General features: G+C 40.1%; 9 non-coding genes and 1 pseudogene across 9 annotated transcripts; all 10 read left to right on the top strand.

Annotated features, from left to right (window-relative positions):
- The first annotated feature begins 371 nt into the window (after window positions 1–371).
- LOC128317166 (5S ribosomal RNA) lies at window positions 372–490 on the top strand. Its single transcript, XR_008300696.1, has one exon. It is a non-coding gene; the product is annotated as a 5S ribosomal RNA (ribosomal RNA).
- Window positions 491–2,453: 1,963 nt separating this feature from the next.
- LOC128317168 (5S ribosomal RNA) lies at window positions 2,454–2,572 on the top strand. Its single transcript, XR_008300698.1, has one exon. It is a non-coding gene; the product is annotated as a 5S ribosomal RNA (ribosomal RNA).
- Window positions 2,573–4,543: 1,971 nt separating this feature from the next.
- On the top strand, window positions 4,544–4,652 carry LOC128317170 (uncharacterized; annotated as a pseudogene).
- A 1,964-nt stretch (window positions 4,653–6,616) lies between these two features.
- LOC128317165 (5S ribosomal RNA) lies at window positions 6,617–6,735 on the top strand. Its single transcript, XR_008300695.1, has one exon. It is a non-coding gene; the product is annotated as a 5S ribosomal RNA (ribosomal RNA).
- A 1,964-nt stretch (window positions 6,736–8,699) lies between these two features.
- On the top strand, window positions 8,700–8,818 carry LOC117595746 (5S ribosomal RNA). Its single transcript, XR_004576923.1, has one exon. It is a non-coding gene; the product is annotated as a 5S ribosomal RNA (ribosomal RNA).
- A 1,969-nt stretch (window positions 8,819–10,787) lies between these two features.
- Window positions 10,788–10,906, top strand: LOC128317164 (5S ribosomal RNA). The gene has a single exon (XR_008300694.1). It is a non-coding gene; the product is annotated as a 5S ribosomal RNA (ribosomal RNA).
- Window positions 10,907–12,870: 1,964 nt separating this feature from the next.
- On the top strand, window positions 12,871–12,989 carry LOC128317163 (5S ribosomal RNA). The gene has a single exon (XR_008300693.1). It is a non-coding gene; the product is annotated as a 5S ribosomal RNA (ribosomal RNA).
- A 1,963-nt stretch (window positions 12,990–14,952) lies between these two features.
- LOC128317162 (5S ribosomal RNA) lies at window positions 14,953–15,071 on the top strand. The gene has a single exon (XR_008300692.1). It is a non-coding gene; the product is annotated as a 5S ribosomal RNA (ribosomal RNA).
- A 1,966-nt stretch (window positions 15,072–17,037) lies between these two features.
- Window positions 17,038–17,156, top strand: LOC128317176 (5S ribosomal RNA). The gene has a single exon (XR_008300702.1). It is a non-coding gene; the product is annotated as a 5S ribosomal RNA (ribosomal RNA).
- Window positions 17,157–19,122: 1,966 nt separating this feature from the next.
- On the top strand, window positions 19,123–19,241 carry LOC128317175 (5S ribosomal RNA). The gene has a single exon (XR_008300701.1). It is a non-coding gene; the product is annotated as a 5S ribosomal RNA (ribosomal RNA).
- The last annotated feature ends 1,096 nt before the right edge of the window (window positions 19,242–20,337 follow it).

Genomic DNA, 20,337 nt, shown 5'->3' with positions numbered 1-20,337 from the left:
AGACTGTTGATAATCAGGCTTTCCGCTCTTGCAGCAATGGGATGTCTGATGTCAATTTCTTCTGTTCTTTTTCTCTTTTTTTTAAGGCGTATATGGCATTAGAATAAAGCACGAAGCTAAAGATGCAATGTGCCTGTTGAAAATGTAGGGAAATAAAGACGAGCAAGCATGCAATAAAGTGGTCTGAAACCCATGAAGTGGAGAGCCATGTGTTCGTGCATGATTCGTTGGTTTGGACGAAGAGGTTTTACTCTCCGTACGACAGCACATTAGGAAGTGAGGGAGTCCAAAAAAAAAAAAAAAAAAAAAAAAAAAAAACCACTTGGTCTACAGCGTACACTTTAAATAGGCCGTAGCGCTGCTCGTCTCTCGCTTACGGCCATACCACCCTGAGCACGCCCGATCTCGTCCGATCTCGGAAGCTAAGCAGGGTCGGGCCTGGTTAGTACTTGGATGGGAGACCGCCTGGGAATACCAGGTGCTGTAAGCTTTTTCACCTCCACCTTCAGAGTCTCTGCTGCAACGTTTCAAACGCACAAACCCTTTCAACTTTCACCTAATTATTACTAGCTACACAAAGGCACTATGGAGAGACCCAGCTCACCAAATCTAAAACAAATCAATCGAATCAACAGAAATTTCTTTTCGAATCACTAAATTATTATCTTGCACACAGTTATTCACCTTGCCTTTATTTTTACGTCTTTCTTCCTTCATTCTTTTCATTAGGCATGTATTCCTTTAGACTTTTATGTCTCTATTTAGTTTTTTTCACTAACTTTTTTCTTTTGGTATAAAGTGATTCGTTCATGATGGTACATCAGTACGATGCATGTGCCGAGATAAGAGGGGCTTCTCATTGGAGATATGCGATAGTCACAGTTCTTGATCGAGTAACTCTTGTGATTATTGTTACTCTTAGTATTATCATTACGACTAGTAGCGGTAAGGTATTACTATTGCAATAACACCTTTATTTATTGAGCATTGTCACTACATTGTGTCACCTTGCTCTGACAGTGCCACCTACTACATACTTCATTTGTCTATCTGCTACTGCAACTTTGCACGTTCACATTCCCTGCCACTTTACCTGGCAGCGGCGGGTTGCTCTCTGTCACTGTCAATGGAAATTCTGCTATTCTGCGGTTTCATCGCCCTATCATTCGTGTGACTGTAGTGTCACTTTAGTAGTATTTGCACTAATAACCTATTCTGTCTCAATCACTCGCACGTACAAATGGATATTGCACATTTCTTCCTATTATGTACAGTATTCTTTTCTTTCTAGATATGTTCTATTCATACATGGACAGGAGATGCAAACCTGATTTCAGTGTAATCTTAGGATGACAAGAAACGTGTCCTATTCTATTTAATTCATTCTAAATGTACTCCGTAACTTTATTTATCGATTTAATTTGTAATTCATTTATTCGTTCACTAGTCGATTTATTTATTTATTTATTTATTTTCTATTCGTGTATTCCTTTTTTCTTTATTTATTTTGAAAACTTTTTGCTTTTTTTATTTTGTGTATACTTCCCTCATTTTCCCCCAATTTCTCCCTTTATTTTTTTCTGCATTTGCTCACCCGTATACTAATGCAGGTGCGTGCTTCTGACTGCTTTTATAGCGTGATGGCGCACCACCCTGAGCACGCGCTGTTTGTGCACATCATTGCGTCTTGAAGGCCATGAAAGCTCATTTCCGCAGATGGTCAGGGAGGCTCGGCATTCTGTGTGTTTTTCAGTGGTGTTTATCGCCGCCTTTTAATGCAGCTAATTTCAAAATATCCCACTGAAGTTTTCAGTTCAAGCCCTTGTGTAAGTCCCTCTTGATTGGCTCGTCTAGTGAACGCTGTAAATGCAGAGAGGGAGGGAAGGGAGAGAGATTGATTCATGCCGGCCCCACACTCCAGCTCAGTTGGTGGCGGTAATGCGCCCAACTCCTGAATCGACGTAAAACCCCAAAGAAGAAGAGAGCAGGCGCGTGTAGTTGTAGCGGCTAATTGATTTGTTGATTTGAACTGTTTTTCACACACTAATAATGGAAGCAAGAAAAGTATTGTGGAAGTAGTTGTAAATAGACTGTTGATAATCAGGCTTTCCGTTCTTGCAGCAATGGGATGTCTGATGTCAATTTCTTCTGTTCTTTTTCTCTTTTTTTTAAGGCGTATATGGCATTAGAATAAAGCACGAAGCTAAAGATGCAATGTGCCTGTTGAAAATGTAGGGAAATAAAGACGAGCAAGCATGCAATAAAGTGGTCTGAAACCCATGAAGTGGAGAGCCATGTGTTCGTGCATGATTCGTTGGTTTGGACGAAGAGGTTTTACTCTCCGTACGACAGCACATTAGGAAGTGAGGGAGTCCAAAAAAAAAAAAAAAAAAAAAAAAACCACTTGGTCTACAGCGTACACTTTAAATAGGGCGTAGCGCTGCTCGTCTCTCGCTTACGGCCATACCAGCCTGAGCACGCCCGATCTCGTCCGATCTCGGAAGCTAAGCAGGGTCGGGCCTGGTTAGTACTTGGATGGGAGACCGCCTGGGAATACCAGGTGCTGTAAGCTTTTTCACCTCCACCTTCAGAGTCTCTGCTGCAACGTTTCAAACGCACAAACCCTTTCAACTTTCACCTAATTATTACTAGCTACACAAAGGCACTATGGAGAGACCCAGCTCACCAAATCTAAAACAAATCAATCGAATCAACAGAAATTTCTTTTCGAATCACTAAATTATTATCTTGCACACAGTTATTCACCTTGCCTTTATTTTTACGTCTTTCTTCCTTCATTCTTTTCATTAGGCATGTATTCCTTTAGACTTTTATGTCTCTATTTAGTTTTTTTCACTAACTTTTTTCTTTTGGTATAAAGTGATTCGTTCATGATGGTACATCAGTACGATGCATGTGCCGAGATAAGAGGGGCTTCTCATTGGAGATATGCGATAGTCACAGTTCTTGATCGAGTTACTCTTGTGATTATTGTTACTCTTAGTATTATCATTACGACTAGTAGCGGTAAGGTATTACTATTGCAATAATACCTTTATTTATTGAGCATTGTCACTACATTGTGTCACCTTGCTCTGACAGTGCCACCTACTACATACTTCATTTGTCTATCTGCTACTGCAACTTTGCACGTTCACATTCCCTGCCACTTTACCTGGCAGCGGCGGGTTGCTCTCTGTCACTGTCAATGGAAATTCTGCTATTCTGCGGTTTCATCGCCCTATCATTCGTGTGACTGTAGTGTCACTTTAGTAGTATTTGCACTAATAACCTATTCTGTCTCAATCACTCGCACGTACAAATGGATATTGCACATTTCTTCCTATTATGTACAGTATTCTTTTCTTTCTAGATATGTTCTATTCATACATGGACAGGAGATGCAAACCTGATTTCAGTGTAATCTTAGGATGACAAGAAACGTGTCCTATTCTATTTAATTCATTCTAAATGTACTCCGTAACTTTATTTATCGATTTAATTTGTAATTCATTTATTCGTTCACTAGTCGATTTATTTATATATTTATTTATTTATTTTCTATTCGTGTATTCCTTTTTTCTTTATTTATTTTGAAAACTTTTTGCTTTTTTTATTTTGTGTATACTTCCCTCATTTTCCCCCAATTTCTCCCTTTATTTTTTTCTGCATTTGCTCACCCGTATACTAATGCAGGTGCGTGCTTCTGACTGCTTTTATAGCGTGATGGCGCACCACCCTGAGCACGCGCTGTTTGTGCACATCATTGCGTCTTGAAGGCCATGAAAGCTCATTTCCGCAGATGGTCAGGGAGGCTCGGCATTCTGTGTGTTTTTCAGTGGTGTTTATCGCCGCCTTTTAATGCAGCTAATTTCAAAATATCCCACTGAAGTTTTCAGTTCAAGCCCTTGTGTAAGTCCCTCTTGATTGGCTCGTCTAGTGAACGCTGTAAATGCAGAGAGGGAGGGAAGGGAGAGAGATTGATTCATGCCGGCCCCACACTCCAGCTCAGTTGGTGGCGGTAATGCGCCCAACTCCTGAATCGACGTAAAACCCCAAAGAAGAAGAGAGCAGGCGCGTGTAGTTGTAGCGGCTAATTGATTTGTTGATTTGAACTGTTTTTCACACACTAATAATGGAAGCAAGAAAAGTATTGTGGAAGTAGTTGTAAATAGACTGTTGATAATCAGGCTTTCCGCTCTTGCAGCAATGGGATGTCTGATGTCAATTTCTTCTGTTCTTTTTCTCTTTTTTTTAAGGCGTATATGGCATTAGAATAAAGCACGAAGCTAAAGATGCAATGTGCCTGTTGAAAATGTAGGGAAATAAAGACGAGCAAGCATGCAATAAAGTGGTCTGAAACCCATGAAGTGGAGAGCCATGTGTTCGTGCATGATTCGTTGGTTTGGACGAAGAGGTTTTACTCTCCGTACGACAGCACATTAGGAAGTGAGGGAGTCCAAAAAAAAAAAAAAAAAAAAAAAAAAAAACCACTTGGTCTACAGCGTACACTTTAAATAGGCCGTAGCGCTGCTCGTCTCTCGCTTACGGCCATACCACCCTGAGCACGCCCGATCTCGGAAGCTAAGCAGGGTCGGGCCTGGTTAGTACTTGGATGGGAGACCGCCTGGGAATACCAGGTGCTGTAAGCTTTTTCACCTCCACCTTCAGAGTCTCTGCTGCAACGTTTCAAACGCACAAACCCTTTCAACTTTCACCTAATTATTACTAGCTACACAAAGGCACTATGGAGAGACCCAGCTCACCAAATCTAAAACAAATCTATCGAATCAACAGAAATTTCTTTTCGAATCACTAAATTATTATCTTGCACACAGTTATTCACCTTGCCTTTATTTTTACGTCTTTCTTCCTTCATTCTTTTCATTAGGTATGTATTCCTTTAGACTTTTATGTCTCTATTTAGTTTTTTTCACTAACTTTTTTCTTTTGGTATAAAGTGATTCGTTCATGATGGTACATCAGTACGATGCATGTGCCGAGATAAGAGGGGCTTCTCATTGGAGATATGCGTTAGTCACAGTTCTTGATCGAGTAACTCTTGTGATTATTGTTACTCTTAGTATTATCATTACGACTAGTAGCGGTAAGGTATTACTATTGCAATAACACCTTTATTTATTGAGCATTGTCACTACATTGTGTCACCTTGCTCTGACAGTGCCACCTACTACATACTTCATTTGTCTATCTGCTACTGCAACTTTGCACGTTCACATTCCCTGCCACTTTACCTGGCAGCGGCGGGTTGCTCTCTGTCACTGTCAATGGAAATTCTGCTATTCTGCGGTTTCATCGCCCTATCATTCGTGTGACTGTAGTGTCACTTTAGTAGTATTTGCACTAATAACCTATTCTGTCTCAATCACTCGCACGTACAAATGGATATTGCACATTTCTTCCTATTATGTACAGTATTCTTTTCTTTCTAGATATGTTCTATTCATACATGGACAGGAGATGCAAACCTGATTTCAGTGTAATCTTAGGATGACAAGAAACGTGTCCTATTCTATTTAATTCATTCTAAATGTACTCCGTAACTTTATTTATCGATTTAATTTGTAATTCATTTATTCGTTCACTAGTCGATTTATTTATTTATTTATTTATTTTCTATTCGTGTATTCCTTTTTTCTTTATTTATTTTGAAAACTTTTTGCTTTTTTTATTTTGTGTATACTTCCCTCATTTTCCCCCAATTTCTCCCTTTATTTTTTTCTGCATTTGCTCACCCGTATACTAATGCAGGTACGTGCTTCTGACTGCTTTTATAGCGTGATGGCGCACCACCCTGAGCACGCGCTGTTTGTGCACATCATTGCGTCTTGAAGGCCATGAAAGCTCATTTCCGCAGATGGTCAGGGAGGCTCGGCATTCTGTGTGTTTTTCAGTGGTGTTTATCGCCGCCTTTTAATGCAGCTAATTTCAAAATATCCCACTGAAGTTTTCAGTTCAAGCCCTTGTGTAAGTCCCTCTTGATAGGCTCGTCTAGTGAACGCTGTAAATGCAGAGAGGGAGGGAAGGGAGAGAGATTGATTCATGCCGGCCCCACACTCCAGCTCAGTTGGTGGCGGTAATGCGCCCAACTCCTGAATCGACGTAAAACCTCAAAGAAGAAGAGAGCAGGCGCGTGTAGTTGTAGCGGCTAATTGATTTGTTGATTTGAACTGTTTTTCACACACTAATAATGGAAGCAAGAAAAGTATTGTGGAAGTAGTTGTAAATAGACTGTTGATAATCAGGCTTTCTGCTCTTGCAGCAATGGGATGTCTGATGTCAATTTCTTCTGTTCTTTTTCTCTTTTTTTTAAGGCGTATATGGCATTAGAATAAAGCACGAAGCTAAAGATGCAATGTGCCTGTTGAAAATGTAGGGAAATAAAGACGAGCAAGCATGCAATAAAGTGGTCTGAAACCCATGAAGTGGAGAGCCATGTGTTCGTGCATGATTCGTTGGTTTGGACGAAGAGGTTTTACTCTCCGTACGACAGCACATTAGGAAGTGAGGGAGTCCAAAAAAAAAAAAAAAAAAAAAAAAAACCACTTGGTCTACAGCGTACACTTTAAATAGGCCGTAGCGCTGCTCGTCTCTCGCTTACGGCCATACCACCCTGAGCACGCCCGATCTCGTCCGATCTCGGAAGCTAAGCAGGGTCGGGCCTGGTTAGTACTTGGATGGGAGACCGCCTGGGAATACCAGGTGCTGTAAGCTTTTTCACCTCCACCTTCAGAGTCTCTGCTGCAACGTTTCAAACGCACAAACCCTTTCAACTTTCACCTAATTATTACTAGCTACACAAAGGCACTATGGAGAGACCCAGCTCACCAAATCTAAAACAAATCAATCGAATCAACAGAAATTTCTTTTCGAATCACTAAATTATTATCTTGCACACAGTTATTCACCTTGCCTTTATTTTTACGTCTTTCTTCCTTCATTCTTTTCATTAGGCATGTATTCCTTTAGACTTTTATGTCTCTATTTAGTTTTTTTCACTAACTTTTTTCTTTTGGTATAAAGTGATTCGTTCATGATGGTACATCAGTACGATGCATGTGCCGAGATAAGAGGGGCTTCTCATTGGAGATATGCGTTAGTCACAGTTCTTGATCGAGTAACTCTTGTGATTATTGTTACTCTTAGTATTATCATTACGACTAGTAGCGGTAAGGTATTACTATTGCAATAACACCTTTATTTATTGAGCATTGTCACTACATTGTGTCACCTTGCTCTGACAGTGCCACCTACTACATACTTCATTTGTCTATCTGCTACTGCAACTTTGCACGTTCACATTCCCTGCCACTTTACCTGGCAGCGGCGGGTTGCTCTCTGTCACTGTCAATGGAAATTCTGCTATTCTGCGGTTTCATCGCCCTATCATTCGTGTGACTGTAGTGTCACTTTAGTAGTATTTGCACTAATAACCTATTCTGTCTCAATCACTCGCACGTACAAATGGATATTGCACATTTCTTCCTATTATGTACAGTATTCTTTTCTTTCTAGATATGTTCTATTCATACATGGACAGGAGATGCAAACCTGATTTCAGTGTAATCTTAGGATGACAAGAAACGTGTCCTATTCTATTTAATTCATTCTAAATGTACTCCGTAACTTTATTTATCGATTTAATTTGTAATTCATTTATTCGTTCACTAGTCGATTTATTTATTTATTTATTTATTTTCTATTCGTGTATTCCTTTTTTCTTTATTTATTTTGAAAACTTTTTGCTTTTTTTATTTTGTGTATACTTCCCTCATTTTCCCCCAATTTCTCCCTTTATTTTTTTCTGCATTTGCTCACCCGTATACTAATGCAGGTGCGTGCTTCTGACTGCTTTTATAGCGTGATGGCGCACCACCCTGAGCACGCGCTGTTTGTGCACATCATTGCGTCTTGAAGGCCATGAAAGCTCATTTCCGCAGATGGTCAGGGAGGCTCGGCATTCTGTGTGTTTTTCAGTGGTGTTTATCGCCGCCTTTTAATGCAGCTAATTTCAAAATATCCCACTGAAGTTTTCAGTTCAAGCCCTTGTGTAAGTCCCTCTTGATAGGCTCGTCTAGTGAACGCTGTAAATGCAGAGAGGGAGGGAAGGGAGAGAGATTGATTCATGCCGGCCCCACACTCCAGCTCAGTTGGTGGCGGTAATGCGCCCAACTCCTGAATCGACGTAAAACCCCAAAGAAGAAGAGAGCAGGCGCGTGTAGTTGTAGCGGCTAATTGATTTGTTGATTTGAACTGTTTTTCACACACTAATAATGGAAGCAAGAAAAGTATTGTGGAAGTAGTTGTAAATAGACTGTTGATAATCAGGCTTTCCGTTCTTGCAGCAATGGGATGTCTGATGTCAATTTCTTCTGTTCTTTTTCTCTTTTTTTTAAGGCGTATATGGCATTAGAATAAAGCACGAAGCTAAAGATGCAATGTGCCTGTTGAAAATGTAGGGAAATAAAGACGAGCAAGCATGCAATAAAGTGGTCTGAAACCCATGAAGTGGAGAGCCATGTGTTCGTGCATGATTCGTTGGTTTGGACGAAGAGGTTTTACTCTCCGTACGACAGCACATTAGGAAGTGAGGGAGTCCAAAAAAAAAAAAAAAAAAAAAAAAAACCACTTGGTCTACAGCGTACACTTTAAATAGGCCGTAGCGCTGCTCGTCTCTCGCTTACGGCCATACCACCCTGAGCACGCCCGATCTCGTCCGATCTCGGAAGCTAAGCAGGGTCGGGCCTGGTTAGTACTTGGATGGGAGACCGCCTGGGAATACCAGGTGCTGTAAGCTTTTTCACCTCCACCTTCAGAGTCTCTGCTGCAACGTTTCAAACGCACAAACCCTTTCAACTTTCACCTAATTATTACTAGCTACACAAAGGCACTATGGAGAGACCCAGCTCACCAAATCTAAAACAAATCAATCGAATCAACAGAAATTTCTTTTCGAATCACTAAATTATTATCTTGCACACAGTTATTCACCTTGCCTTTATTTTTACGTCTTTCTTCCTTCATTCTTTTCATTAGGCATGTATTCCTTTAGACTTTTATGTCTCTATTTAGTTTTTTTCACTAACTTTTTTCTTTTGGTATAAAGTGATTCGTTCATGATGGTACATCAGTACGATGCATGTGCCGAGATAAGAGGGGCTTCTCATTGGAGATATGCGATAGTCACAGTTCTTGATCGAGTTACTCTTGTGATTATTGTTACTCTTAGTATTATCATTACGAGTAGTAGCGGTAAGGTATTACTATTGCAATAATACCTTTATTTATTGAGCATTGTCACTACATTGTGTCACCTTGCTCTGACAGTGCCACCTACTACATACTTCATTTGTCTATCTGCTACTGCAACTTTGCACGTTCACATTCCCTGCCACTTTACCTGGCAGCGGCGGATTGCTCTCTGTCACTGTCAATGGAAATTCTGCTATTCTGCGGTTTCATCGCCCTATCATTCGTGTGACTGTAGTGTCACTTTAGTAGTATTTGCACTAATAACCTATTCTGTCTCAATCACTCGCACGTACAAATGGATATTGCACATTTCTTCCTATTATGTACAGTATTCTTTTCTTTCTGGATATGTTCTATTCATACATGGACAGGAGATGCAAACCTGATTTCAGTGTAATCTTAGGATGACAAGAAACGTGTCCTATTCTATTTAATTCATTCTAAATGTACTCCGTAACTTTATTTATCGATTTAATTTGTAATTCATTTATTCGTTCACTAGTCGATTTATTTATATATTTATTTATTTATTTTCTATTCGTGTATTCCTTTTTTCTTTATTTATTTTGAAAACTTTTTGCTTTTTTTATTTTGTGTATACTTCCCTCATTTTCCCCCAATTTCTCCCTTTATTTTTTTCTGCATTTGCTCACCCGTATACTAATGCAGGTGCGTGCTTCTGACTGCTTTTATAGCGTGATGGCGCACCACCCTGAGCACGCGCTGTTTGTGCACATCATTGCGTCTTGAAGGCCATGAAAGCTCATTTCCGCAGATGGTCAGGGAGGCTCGGCATTCTGTGTGTTTTTCAGTGGTGTTTATCGCCGCCTTTTAATGCAGCTAATTTCAAAATATCCCACTGAAGTTTTCAGTTCAAGCCCTTGTGTAAGTCCCTCTTGATAGGCTCGTCTAGTGAACGCTGTAAATGCAGAGAGGGAGGGAAGGGAGAGAGATTGATTCATGCCGGCCCCACACTCCAGCTCAGTTGGTGGCGGTAATGCGCCCAACTCCTGAATCGACGTAAAACCCCAAAGAAGAAGAGAGCAGGCGCGTGTAGTTGTAGCGGCTAATTGATTTGTTGATTTGAACTGTTTTTCACACACTAATAATGGAAGCAAGAAAAGTATTGTGGAAGTAGTTGTAAATAGACTGTTGATAATCAGGCTTTCTGCTCTTGCAGCAATGGGATGTCTGATGTCAATTTCTTCTGTTCTTTTTCTCTTTTTTTTAAGGCGTATATGGCATTAGAATAAAGCACGAAGCTAAAGATGCAATGTGCCTGTTGAAAATGTAGGGAAATAAAGACGAGCAAGCATGCAATAAAGTGGTCTGAAACCCATGAAGTGGAGAGCCATGTGTTCGTGCATGATTCGTTGGTTTGGACGAAGAGGTTTTACTCTCCGTACGACAGCACATTAGGAAGTGAGGGAGTATATAAAAAAAAAAAAAAAAAAAAAAAAAACACTTGGTCTACAGCGTACACTTTAAATAGGACGTAGCGCTGCTCGTCTCTCGCTTACGGCCATACCACCCTGAGCACGCCCGATCTCGTCCGATCTCGGAAGCTAAGCAGGGTCGGGCCTGGTTAGTACTTGGATGGGAGACCGCCTGGGAATACCAGGTGCTGTAAGCTTTTTCACCTCCACCTTCAGAGTCTCTGCTGCAACGTTTCAAACGCACAAACCCTTTCAACTTTCACCTAATTATTACTAGCTACACAAAGGCACTATGGAGAGACCCAGCTCACCAAATCTAAAACAAATCTATCGAATCAACAGAAATTTCTTTTCGAATCACTAAATTATTATCTTGCACACAGTTATTCACCTTGCCTTTATTTTTACGTCTTTCTTCCTTCATTCTTTTCATTAGGTATGTATTCCTTTAGAGTTTTATGTCTCTATTTAGTTTTTTTCACTAACTTTTTTCTTTTGGTATAAAGTGATTCGTTCATGATGGTACATCAGTACGATGCATGTGCCGAGATAAGAGGGGCTTCTCATTGGAGATATGCGTTAGTCACAGTTCTTGATCGAGTAACTCTTGTGATTATTGTTACTCTTAGTATTATCATTACGACTAGTAGCGGTAAGGTATTACTATTGCAATAACACCTTTATTTATTGAGCATTGTCACTACATTGTGTCACCTTGCTCTGACAGTGCCACCTACTACATACTTCATTTGTCTATCTGCTACTGCAACTTTGCACGTTCACATTCCCTGCCACTTTACCTGGCAGCGGCGGGTTGCTCTCTGTCACTGTCAATGGAAATTCTGCTATTCTGCGGTTTCATCGCCCTATCATTCGTGTGACTGTAGTGTCACTTTAGTAGTATTTGCACTAATAACCTATTCTGTCTCAATCACTCGCACGTACAAATGGATATTGCACATTTCTTCCTATTATGTACAGTATTCTTTTCTTTCTAGATATGTTCTATTCATACATGGACAGGAGATGCAAACCTGATTTCAGTGTAATCTTAGGATGACAAGAAACGTGTCCTATTCTATTTAATTCATTCTAAATGTACTCCGTAACTTTATTTATCGATTTAATTTGTAATTCATTTATTCGTTCACTAGTCGATTTATTTATTTATTTATTTATTTTCTATTCGTGTATTCCTTTTTTCTTTATTTATTTTGAAAACTTTTTGCTTTTTTTATTTTGTGTATACTTCCCTCATTTTCCCCCAATTTCTCCCTTTATTTTTTTCTGCATTTGCTCACCCGTATACTAATGCAGGTACGTGCTTCTGACTGCTTTTATAGCGTGATGGCGCACCACCCTGAGCACGCGCTGTTTGTGCACATCATTGCGTCTTGAAGGCCATGAAAGCTCATTTCCGCAGATGGTCAGGGAGGCTCGGCATTCTGTGTGTTTTTCAGTGGTGTTTATCGCCGCCTTTTAATGCAGCTAATTTCAAAATATCCCACTGAAGTTTTCAGTTCAAGCCCTTGTGTAAGTCCCTCTTGATAGGCTCGTCTAGTGAACGCTGTAAATGCAGAGAGGGAGGGAAGGGAGAGAGATTGATTCATGCCGGCCCCACACTCCAGCTCAGTTGGTGGCGGTAATGCGCCCAACTCCTGAATCGACGTAAAACCTCAAAGAAGAAGAGAGCAGGCGCGTGTAGTTGTAGCGGCTAATTGATTTGTTGATTTGAACTGTTTTTCACACACTAATAATGGAAGCAAGAAAAGTATTGTGGAAGTAGTTGTAAATAGACTGTTGATAATCAGGCTTTCTGCTCTTGCAGCAATGGGATGTCTGATGTCAATTTCTTCTGTTCTTTTTCTCTTTTTTTTAAGGCGTATATGGCATTAGAATAAAGCACGAAGCTAAAGATGCAATGTGCCTGTTGAAAATGTAGGGAAATAAAGACGAGCAAGCATGCAATAAAGTGGTCTGAAACCCATGAAGTGGAGAGCCATGTGTTCGTGCATGATTCGTTGGTTTGGACGAAGAGGTTTTACTCTCCGTACGACAGCACATTAGGAAGTGAGGGAGTCCAAAAAAAAAAAAAAAAAAAAAAAAAACCACTTGGTCTACAGCGTACACTTTAAATAGGCCGTAGCGCTGCTCGTCTCTCGCTTACGGCCATACCACCCTGAGCACGCCCGATCTCGTCCGATCTCGGAAGCTAAGCAGGGTCGGGCCTGGTTAGTACTTGGATGGGAGACCGCCTGGGAATACCAGGTGCTGTAAGCTTTTTCACCTCCACCTTCAGAGTCTCTGCTGCAACGTTTCAAACGCACAAACCCTTTCAACTTTCACCTAATTATTACTAGCTACACAAAGGCACTATGGAGAGACCCAGCTCACCAAATCTAAAACAAATCAATCGAATCAACAGAAATTTCTTTTCGAATCACTAAATTATTATCTTGCACACAGTTATTCACCTTGCCTTTATTTTTACGTCTTTCTTCCTTCATTCTTTTCATTAGGCATGTATTCCTTTAGACTTTTATGTCTCTATTTAGTTTTTTTCACTAACTTTTTTCTTTTGGTATAAAGTGATTCGTTCATGATGGTACATCAGTACGATGCATGTGCCGAGATAAGAGGGGCTTCTCATTGGAGATATGCGTTAGTCACAGTTCTTGATCGAGTAACTCTTGTGATTATTGTTACTCTTAGTATTATCATTACGACTAGTAGCGGTAAGGTATTACTATTGCAATAACACCTTTATTTATTGAGCATTGTCACTACATTGTGTCACCTTGCTCTGACAGTGCCACCTACTACATACTTCATTTGTCTATCTGCTACTGCAACTTTGCACGTTCACATTCCCTGCCACTTTACCTGGCAGCGGCGGGTTGCTCTCTGTCACTGTCAATGGAAATTCTGCTATTCTGCGGTTTCATCGCCCTATCATTCGTGTGACTGTAGTGTCACTTTAGTAGTATTTGCACTAATAACCTATTCTGTCTCAATCACTCGCACGTACAAATGGATATTGCACATTTCTTCCTATTATGTACAGTATTCTTTTCTTTCTAGATATGTTCTATTCATACATGGACAGGAGATGCAAACCTGATTTCAGTGTAATCTTAGGATGACAAGAAACGTGTCCTATTCTATTTAATTCATTCTAAATGTACTCCGTAACTTTATTTATCGATTTAATTTGTAATTCATTTATTCGTTCACTAGTCGATTTATTTATTTATTTATTTATTTTCTATTCGTGTATTCCTTTTTTCTTTATTTATTTTGAAAACTTTTTGCTTTTTTTATTTTGTGTATACTTCCCTCATTTTCCCCCAATTTCTCCCTTTATTTTTTTCTGCATTTGCTCACCCGTATACTAATGCAGGTGCGTGCTTCTGACTGCTTTTATAGCGTGATGGCGCACCACCCTGAGCACGCGCTGTTTGTGCACATCATTGCGTCTTGAAGGCCATGAAAGCTCATTTCCGCAGATGGTCAGGGAGGCTCGGCATTCTGTGTGTTTTTCAGTGGTGTTTATCGCCGCCTTTTAATGCAGCTAATTTCAAAATATCCCACTGAAGTTTTCAGTTCAAGCCCTTGTGTAAGTCCCTCTTGATAGGCTCGTCTAGTGAACGCTGTAAATGCAGAGAGGGAGGGAAGGGAGAGAGATTGATTCATGCCGGCCCCACACTCCAGCTCAGTTGGTGGCGGTAATGCGCCCAACTCCTGAATCGACGTAAAACCCCAAAGAAGAAGAGAGCAGGCGCGTGTAGTTGTAGCGGCTAATTGATTTGTTGATTTGAACTGTTTTTCACACACTAATAATGGAAGCAAGAAAAGTATTGTGGAAGTAGTTGTAAATAGACTGTTGATAATCAGGCTTTCCGTTCTTGCAGCAATGGGATGTCTGATGTCAATTTCTTCTGTTCTTTTTCTCTTTTTTTTAAGGCGTATATGGCATTAGAATAAAGCACGAAGCTAAAGATGCAATGTGCCTGTTGAAAATGTAGGGAAATAAAGACGAGCAAGCATGCAATAAAGTGGTCTGAAACCCATGAAGTGGAGAGCCATGTGTTCGTGCATGATTCGTTGGTTTGGACGAAGAGGTTTTACTCTCCGTACGACAGCACATTAGGAAGTGAGGGAGTCCAAAAAAAAAAAAAAAAAAAAAAAAACCACTTGGTCTACAGCGTACACTTTAAATAGGCCGTAGCGCTGCTCGTCTCTCGCTTACGGCCATACCACCCTGAGCACGCCCGATCTCGTCCGATCTCGGAAGCTAAGCAGGGTCGGGCCTGGTTAGTACTTGGATGGGAGACCGCCTGGGAATACCAGGTGCTGTAAGCTTTTTCACCTCCACCTTCAGAGTCTCTGCTGCAACGTTTCAAACGCACAAACCCTTTCAACTTTCACCTAATTATTACTAGCTACACAAAGGCACTATGGAGAGACCCAGCTCACCAAATCTAAAACAAATCAATCGAATCAACAGAAATTTCTTTTCGAATCACTAAATTATTATCTTGCACACAGTTATTCACCTTGCCTTTATTTTTACGTCTTTCTTCCTTCATTCTTTTCATTAGGCATGTATTCCTTTAGACTTTTATGTCTCTATTTAGTTTTTTTCACTAACTTTTTTCTTTTGGTATAAAGTGATTCGTTCATGATGGTACATCAGTACGATGCATGTGCCGAGATAAGAGGGGCTTCTCATTGGAGATATGCGTTAGTCACAGTTCTTGATCGAGTAACTCTTGTGATTATTGTTACTCTTAGTATTATCATTACGACTAGTAGCGGTAAGGTATTACTATTGCAATAACACCTTTATTTATTGAGCATTGTCACTACATTGTGTCACCTTGCTCTGACAGTGCCACCTACTACATACTTCATTTGTCTATCTGCTACTGCAACTTTGCACGTTCACATTCCCTGCCACTTTACCTGGCAGCGGCGGGTTGCTCTCTGTCACTGTCAATGGAAATTCTGCTATTCTGCGGTTTCATCGCCCTATCATTCGTGTGACTGTAGTGTCACTTTAGTAGTATTTGCACTAATAACCTATTCTGTCTCAATCACTCGCACGTACAAATGGATATTGCACATTTCTTCCTATTATGTACAGTATTCTTTTCTTTCTAGATATGTTCTATTCATACATGGACAGGAGATGCAAACCTGATTTCAGTGTAATCTTAGGATGACAAGAAACGTGTCCTATTCTATTTAATTCATTCTAAATGTACTCCGTAACTTTATTTATCGATTTAATTTGTAATTCATTTATTCGTTCACTAGTCGATTTATTTATTTATTTATTTATTTTCTATTCGTGTATTCCTTTTTTCTTTATTTATTTTGAAAACTTTTTGCTTTTTTTATTTTGTGTATACTTCCCTCATTTTCCCCCAATTTCTCCCTTTATTTTTTTCTGCATTTGCTCACCCGTATACTAATGCAGGTGCGTGCTTCTGACTGCTTTTATAGCGTGATGGCGCACCACCCTGAGCACGCGCTGTTTGTGCACATCATTGCGTCTTGAAGGCCATGAAAGCTCATTTCCGCAGATGGTCAGGGAGGCTCGGCATTCTGTGTGTTTTTCAGTGGTGTTTATCGCCGCCTTTTAATGCAGCTAATTTCAAAATATCCCACTGAAGTTTTCAGTTCAAGCCCTTGTGTAAGTCCCTCTTGATAGGCTCGTCTAGTGAACGCTGTAAATGCAGAGAGGGAGGGAAGGGAGAGAGATTGATTCATGCCGGCCCCACACTCCAGCTCAGTTGGTGGCGGTAATGCGCCCAACTCCTGAATCGACGTAAAACCCCAAAGAAGAAGAGAGCAGGCGCGTGTAGTTGTAGCGGCTAATTGATTTGTTGATTTGAACTGTTTTTCACACACTAATAATGGAAGCAAGAAAAGTATTGTGGAAGTAGTTGTAAATAGACTGTTGATAATCAGGCTTTCCGTTCTTGCAGCAATGGGATGTCTGATGTCAATTTCTTCTGTTCTTTTTCTCTTTTTTTTAAGGCGTATATGGCATTAGAATAAAGCACGAAGCTAAAGATGCAATGTGCCTGTTGAAAATGTAGGGAAATAAAGACGAGCAAGCATGCAATAAAGTGGTCTGAAACCCATGAAGTGGAGAGCCATGTGTTCGTGCATGATTCGTTGGTTTGGACGAAGAGGTTTTACTCTCCGTACGACAGCACATTAGGAAGTGAGGGAGTCCAAAAAAAAAAAAAAAAAAAAAAAAAAAACCACTTGGTCTACAGCGTACACTTTAAATAGGCCGTAGCGCTGCTCGTCTCTCGCTTACGGCCATACCACCCTGAGCACGCCCGATCTCGTCCGATCTCGGAAGCTAAGCAGGGTCGGGCCTGGTTAGTACTTGGATGGGAGACCGCCTGGGAATACCAGGTGCTGTAAGCTTTTTCACCTCCACCTTCAGAGTCTCTGCTGCAACGTTTCAAACGCACAAACCCTTTCAACTTTCACCTAATTATTACTAGCTACACAAAGGCACTATGGAGAGACCCAGCTCACCAAATCTAAAACAAATCAATCGAATCAACAGAAATTTCTTTTCGAATCACTAAATTATTATCTTGCACACAGTTATTCACCTTGCCTTTATTTTTACGTCTTTCTTCCTTCATTCTTTTCATTAGGCATGTATTCCTTTAGAGTTTTATGTCTCTATTTAGTTTTTTTCACTAACTTTTTTCTTTTGGTATAAAGTGATTCGTTCATGATGGTACATCAGTACGATGCATGTGCCGAGATAAGAGGGGCTTCTCATTGGAGATATGCGATAGTCACAGTTCTTGATCGAGTTACTCTTGTGATTATTGTTACTCTTAGTATTATCATTACGACTAGTAGCGGTAAGGTATTACTATTGCAATAATACCTTTATTTATTGAGCATTGTCACTACATTGTGTCACCTTGCTCTGACAGTGCCACCTACTACATACTTCATTTGTCTATCTGCTACTGCAACTTTGCACGTTCACATTCCCTGCCACTTTACCTGGCAGCGGCGGATTGCTCTCTGTCACTGTCAATGGAAATTCTGCTATTCTGCGGTTTCATCGCCCTATCATTCGTGTGACTGTAGTGTCACTTTAGTAGTATTTGCACTAATAACCTATTCTGTCTCAATCACTCGCACGTACAAATGGATATTGCACATTTCTTCCTATTATGTACAGTATTCTTTTCTTTCTAGATATGTTCTATTCATACATGGACAGGAGATGCAAACCTGATTTCAGTGTAATCTTAGGATGACAAGAAACGTGTCCTATTCTATTTAATTCATTCTAAATGTACTCCGTAACTTTATTTATCGATTTAATTTGTAATTCATTTATTCGTTCACTAGTCGATTTATTTATTTATTTATTTATTTTCTATTCGTGTATTCCTTTTTTCTTTATTTATTTTGAAAACTTTTTGCTTTTTTTATTTTGTGTATACTTCCCTCATTTTCCCCCAATTTCTCCCTTTATTTTTTTCTGCATTTGCTCACCCGTATACTAATGCAGGTGCGTGCTTCTGACTGCTTTTATAGCGTGATGGCGCACCACCCTGAGCACGCGCTGTTTGTGCACATCATTGCGTCTTGAAGGCCATGAAAGCTCATTTCCGCAGATGGTCAGGGAGGCTCGGCATTCTGTGTGTTTTTCAGTGGTGTTTATCGCCGCCTTTTAATGCAGCTAATTTCAAAATATCCCACTGAAGTTTTCAGTTCAAGCCCTTGTGTAAGTCCCTCTTGATAGGCTCGTCTAGTGAACGCTGTAAATGCAGAGAGGGAGGGAAGGGAGAGAGATTGATTCATGCCGGCCCCACACTCCAGCTCAGTTGGTGGCGGTAATGCGCCCAACTCCTGAATCGACGTAAAACCCCAAAGAAGAAGAGAGCAGGCGCGTGTAGTTGTAGCGGCTAATTGATTTGTTGATTTGAACTGTTTTTCACACACTAATAATGGAAGCAAGAAAAGTATTGTGGAAGTAGTTGTAAATAGACTGTTGATAATCAGGCTTTCTGCTCTTGCAGCAATGGGATGTCTGATGTCAATTTCTTCTGTTCTTTTTCTCTTTTTTTTAAGGCGTATATGGCATTAGAATAAAGCACGAAGCTAAAGATGCAATGTGCCTGTTGAAAATGTAGGGAAATAAAGACGAGCAAGCATGCAATAAAGTGGTCTGAAACCCATGAAGTGGAGAGCCATGTGTTCGTGCATGATTCGTTGGTTTGGACGAAGAGGTTTTACTCTCCGTACGACAGCACATTAGGAAGTGAGGGAGTATATAAAAAAAAAAAAAAAAAAAAAAAAAAACACTTGGTCTACAGCGTACACTTTAAATAGGACGTAGCGCTGCTCGTCTCTCGCTTACGGCCATACCACCCTGAGCACGCCCGATCTCGTCCGATCTCGGAAGCTAAGCAGGGTCGGGCCTGGTTAGTACTTGGATGGGAGACCGCCTGGGAATACCAGGTGCTGTAAGCTTTTTCACCTCCACCTTCAGAGTCTCTGCTGCAACGTTTCAAACGCACAAACCCTTTCAACTTTCACCTAATTATTACTAGCTACACAAAGGCACTATGGAGAGACCCAGCTCACCAAATCTAAAACAAATCTATCGAATCAACAGAAATTTCTTTTCGAATCACTAAATTATTATCTTGCACACAGTTATTCACCTTGCCTTTATTTTTACGTCTTTCTTCCTTCATTCTTTTCATTAGGTATGTATTCCTTTAGAGTTTTATATCTCTATTTAGTTTTTTTCACTAACTTTTTTCTTTTGGTATAAAGTGATTCGTTCATGATGGTACATCAGTACGATGCATGTGCCGAGATAAGAGGGGCTTCTCATTGGAGATATGCGTTAGTCACAGTTCTTGATCGAGTTACTCTTGTGATTATTGTTACTCTTAGTATTATCATTACGACTAGTAGCGGTAAGGTATTACTATTGCAATAACACCTTTATTTATTGAGCATTGTCACTACATTGTGTCACCTTGCTCTGACAGTGCCACCTACTACATACTTCATTTGTCTATCTGCTACTGCAACTTTGCACGTTCACATTCCCTGCCACTTTACCTGGCAGCGGCGGATTGCTCTCTGTCACTGTCAATGGAAATTCTGCTATTCTGCGGTTTCATCGCCCTATCATTCGTGTGACTGTAGTGTCACTTTAGTAGTATTTGCACTAATAACCTATTCTGTCTCAATCACTCGCACGTACAAATGGATATTGCACATTTCTTCCTATTATGTACAGTATTCTTTTCTTTCTAGATATGTTCTATTCATACATGGACAGGAGATGCAAACCTGATTTCAGTGTAATCTTAGGATGACAAGAAACGTGTCCTATTCTATTTAATTCATTCTAAATGTACTCCGTAACTTTATTTATCGATTTAATTTGTAATTCATTTATTCGTTCACTAGTCGATTTATTTATTTATTTATTTATTTTCTATTCGTGTATTCCTTTTTTCTTTATTTATTTTGAAAACTTTTTGCTTTTTTTATTTTGTGTATACTTCCCTCATTTTCCCCCAATTTCTCCCTTTATTTTTTTCTGCAT

The sequence above is a fragment of the Pangasianodon hypophthalmus genome, chromosome 21 (genome assembly GCF_027358585.1).
Source record: "Pangasianodon hypophthalmus isolate fPanHyp1 chromosome 21, fPanHyp1.pri, whole genome shotgun sequence".
In the NCBI taxonomy this organism is placed as follows: Eukaryota; Metazoa; Chordata; class Actinopteri; order Siluriformes; family Pangasiidae; genus Pangasianodon; species Pangasianodon hypophthalmus.
The sequence above is the reverse complement of the archived record's forward strand: the minus strand, read 5'-3'. Positions and strand labels throughout refer to the sequence as shown.